At 49.2% G+C, this 4,556-nt stretch overlaps 1 long non-coding RNA gene across 1 annotated transcript; it reads right to left on the reverse strand.

Moving 5' to 3' along the window:
• Nucleotides 1-427: 427 nt before the first annotated feature.
• On the reverse strand, nt 428-2,590 carry LOC148108865 (uncharacterized). Its single transcript, XR_015726816.1, has 3 exons — nt 2,530-2,590; nt 1,018-1,140; nt 428-613 (listed from the first exon to the last, which is right to left on the reverse strand). It is a non-coding gene; the product is annotated as an uncharacterized LOC148108865 (long non-coding RNA).
• Nucleotides 2,591-4,556: the final 1,966 nt, after the last annotated feature.

Raw genomic sequence — 4,556 nt, forward strand, 5'->3', positions numbered from 1 at the left:
TTAAGATTTTATTTATTTGACAGAACGCACAAGTGGGCAGAGCGGCAGGCAGACGGAGAGGGAGAAGCAGGCTCCCTGATGAGTGGAGAGCCCGATGTGGGGCTCAATCCCGGGACCCTGAGATCATGAGCTGAGCTGGAGACAGACCCTTACTGGACTGAGCCACCCAGGCGCCCCTGGTGGCCTCACCCTTCTAACAACCCAGGCAGAGCTCTTCTGTTTGCATATCTTTTTCCAATCTTCGACCCAGCTGTGAGAATCCTAAATTGCTCCCATGAACCTTTCAACTAGCTAGAGCTCTTTCAATCATCTGCCATCCTCACTATGGTCTGATTTTTCTATTTTGTTATTTCTCATTTATTACTTCTACTGTAGTCTATTCCCCCCCACCCCACCCCGCAGTTAAGCAAACAATAAAAATCTGGCTTTGAAGGGAGGTATCATGTTTAGAATATTTCTTTCTGGTCATTAAATCATCTCTGGCAATGCTCACAGCATTGGCCGTGTTCTGAATGGTCTCTTGACTGTGTCTTTGCTCTCTCGCTAGGATGTAAGGGCTGAAAGCTATAGGCAGTTTCTTCATCTTCATGTTGCGTGGCTCCCATTACAGCACCTGGAACATGGGAGGATATCAAAATGTGCTTCCTAAGTATTGGGGATAACTAGATGAATATCTATCTGAGGAAATTCATAATGTATCCACGGATGCTCTTGTCAATAGGTTGTTCGACACAGATGAAGAAGGATGTATTACATGCAAGACACCATAGATAATGATAAACTAAGGGGAAAAATAATTCATTTAGAGAAAGAAAACTCCCCCAAAAGGCAGTATTTAACATTGCTCTCATTAAGAATATAATTCTATCCATGATAATATTGAGAATAATGATAATCACAATAATTCAGCAAATTAAATTCATGAAAGCTACCTTATAATGAGAGGTGATTTGCTCCCCATTTCAGAGATGACAAAGGGAGACCTAGAGAGGTGAGATTACCCTGAGGGTCACTCACCTAGAAAGGGGTGGAACTTCCCTTTCACCCAAGCAGTCCCTTTCTGGAGCTTCTGGGGGGGTAACACTGATCCAGACACAGTGTGAAATCTTGAATTGAGCAATTCATCAGGAGAACGCAACACTGGGAAAGTGAAAGTCCAGTTTAAGAATTGGGTCACCACCCTAGCAAGCTCTGTCACATCACAAATGATCCTTTGTCCCTCCTCCCATTCATTGTTCTGCTTGGAGACTTGGGCGTCTGTGTCCTTTCCAACACTACAACCTAGTCTCCCCAGTTTTCTTTTCTGAGGTGCACTAGTACCTTTTATGTTCAAACCCAATTCAATCTACCATGAAGAGAATTGACCTTGGATTATTTCACCCAAGATGACTGGTTTTCATTTGAATATCATCATCTTCCGATCGGCTGTGAGCTGGACGAGGCGCGACCTTGCAGCCCCTTTCCGGGCTGTGAGCAGGGAGCCTGGGATTCCGCAGCCCGGGCTCCAGGGCCCCGGACGCCCCCAGCCCCGAGCTCCGCAGCCTCTGCGCCCTGGCGGCTCCCCTTCTCTCCCGCCCTGGGTGGGCCGTCTTGGGACTGCCAAGACATAACCGGGAAATGCTTTCCAGTCGCTGCGGGCTTCTGCGCTGGCGCTACTCGACCAGCCGACACTTGGACAGCCGCGAAAACCCGACTCCGGGCGCAGAGCCTGCTGCCGGGACCGGACGCCCGCCCCCACCAGGAAACCCACGAGGAACCAGGGGCGCCCCAGGCCAGCCGGACGCCACTGGGGAGCCGCGCCGCCGCCCGCCCCCTCAGCCGCTGGGGGAGCGGTCGCCTCCCTCCAGGGCCCACGAGAGGAGCCCGAGGCCACTGACGGCGGGGACTCTTCAGAGGGTCGCCCCGTTCCTGCCCCCAGGAGCCACCACCGCACGTCCCAAGACACTGGATCCGAATCGCTAGGGCCCAGACGACCCTGGCCACCGAGGAGCCCTGAGATTTCCGCCGAGACCCTTCTCGGCACACCATCCTCCGCAAACGAAATATGTTACAGTATCACCTCTGCGTTTGCGCCATAACCACAGAAGCAGTTTTTGTCTTCGGAGTCCTTAGATAATTTTCATTTCGCTACTCAGGGGCCAAGAACAATGCCGAAGTCCTTTATTGCTCCCGTGTGTCCCTGGTCTGTCTGCTGGGGAAGGACGAGGCGCAGGGGTGCAGGGGACGGTGCGGGTTCCCGCGCGGGGCCCTCGGTCGCCTGGCTTCGCGGGGCTCGGGGAAGGCGGTGGGGTCTGCGGTGCATTGGGGCTTGGTGGGGGCCGCCAGGGGTACAGCGTGGCCCCTTGTCTGACCTGCCGACTATGGGAGCGGGTGTTCCAAGAACCGCAGCCAGGCAGCCGGCCGCCGCGGGGACTCGGCTTAGCGCGGGAAGCGCCCCCACCGCGTGGCCCCGGCCCTTCCTGGCTGGGAGTCCACCGCAGGCGCTGCCCGCCCTCCGCCTCCTTCCCCTACCCCCCTCTCCAAACTCACCCAGAAGTTCAGGGCTCCTCAGGCGCTGACCAAATCCCAGCTAGTGTCCCTTACCCCTCCGACTCTCTGAAAACCTTCTTGCGCAGCGCCTGCCAGCCTCCGCCTAACGTGCACAGCGGAGGCGAGCGTGACCTGCGCACGTGACCTGGGAAACTAGCCACCCAGCAGAGAGGGGGGTCGGGGGGGGGGGTCTCAGAGTGGGCGTGCTCGCTAGCAAGCCCAAGGTGCCTTAACTCCCAATACCATTAGAGTATCTACTCCAACCTGGATGTGAGAGGGAGCGCTCCCTTGAAAACAATGCCTAACAAGATGGTAATAGTATCAGGCTCAGCATGTGCGACCACTTTGGAATTGCCGAACCAGGTGAATTCTAACACGCATCTGGCCCCAATGTTTCTGAGAAGCTATTGTGAATCTGTCAGTGTTCTAGTCATAATATATATGCATATAAATATGTAACACAGAAATAGAACAATAACATACATACCCTTATGTAGCTAGCTTTTTCATTCCATTTCTTGTAGCTACAAAATGAACTTTCTTAAAAAAAAATATTTTGACAGAGAGAGAGAGAGAAAGCACAAGCAGGGGGAGCGGCAGGCAGAGGGAGAGGGAGAAGCAGACTCCCCACCGAGCAGGGAGCCCCATGGGAGGCTGGATCCCAGGGTCCTGCAATCATGACCTGAGCTGCAGGCAGATGCTCAACCCACTGAGCCACTCAGGTGCCCCCGAAATGAACTTTCTTGGTTTCATTTACCCACTAGACACATTTCTTTTGGGGTTTAAAATGATTTATTTCAAATTTCGTATTGTTACATTCTTCCCAATTTTTAGTTTTGACCATAAGCATGCTGAACTTGTGGGCATACTGTGTGTGTATGTGGGTGGGGGGTGCTTCTTTGTGTGCTGCGTGTAACAGGCTGCAGTTTAAGTTTTGTTTTTGGAGCATATGTGCTTTGTACATTTCATAACCTCTTTATCTCACGGTATTACTGTACCAAATACAGCCCCACTTGCAGTATATGAAATACGTGTTCCCTTACAATGCGAAGATCATTGGTAATATAGATGTACAATATCTTTTCCATTCGGTAGGTGAAAGATACATGCTGTGGTTTCGATTTTTTAATTTTATTTTTAGGAATTTGAACCCTGTTTAATAAACTTTAAAAAAAAAGAAATTTATGTGACATGAGTGGTATTTTGCTTTCAACAAAACTGGGTAGCTAAATTTTACTAGTTTGAGATTAAGTTTAAATTCCCTGGCTGATGTTGGCTGAGAGCTGTCCTGAGCTCCTTGCCAAGTGGGCTTCTGCAGAGGTCAGCTAGCCAGAAGGTATCCTGTGTCAGCAAAGCAAGCACAAGAGCACAGAGTATGAGTAGACTGAGGCAGGAGTCAGGTTAAGCACCAAGTCTTTCTCTCAGATAATTTTCTTGCTTGGTCTAGCTAAGGAGCTATACTGTGGTCTTTAGTTTCAGGGTCCTCCCAACCCTCCACCCTCGCTACCAGCACCAGTGTCAGCCCCTAACCACATCAGACTCTGGATGCCCCACTCTCTGGACTACTTTGTGCCCATGGGGATTGGAGAGGCTCCTTGCTCCTATCCCAGGACCCCTGTGTTAAGAAAATTAACACATACAGAAGAGATCAAATTCTTTATTAAAACGGTTTATTTAATTCTTGATGGGAGGAAAGATGTAAAATTTCAAGATGGAAATTGAGAGAAATTTTTCTTCATTTAAGTTTATGATCTCATCTAAAAATCAAGATTAATATAAAACATTCTTAAAATATCCTGAAAACAGAAAAAAAAATCTTTAAATATTTACACATTATCAAGGAAATCTGGATTCATTCTTCTAAGATTGTTAAAAGGAAAAGATTGTAATAAGTAAATATAATGTTGAATGTGATATCACTGTTGTATTTCTTTTTTAAAAAAGTATTTATTTATTATTTTAGAAGGGGGGGCAGTGGGAGAGGGAGACAGAATCTCAAGTAGACTCCCCACTGAGTGGGGAGCTCT

The sequence above is a fragment of the Ursus americanus genome, chromosome 15 (genome assembly GCF_024610735.1).
Source record: "Ursus americanus isolate L20-20 chromosome 15, mUrsAme1.1.p, whole genome shotgun sequence".
In the NCBI taxonomy this organism is placed as follows: domain Eukaryota; kingdom Metazoa; phylum Chordata; class Mammalia; order Carnivora; family Ursidae; genus Ursus; species Ursus americanus.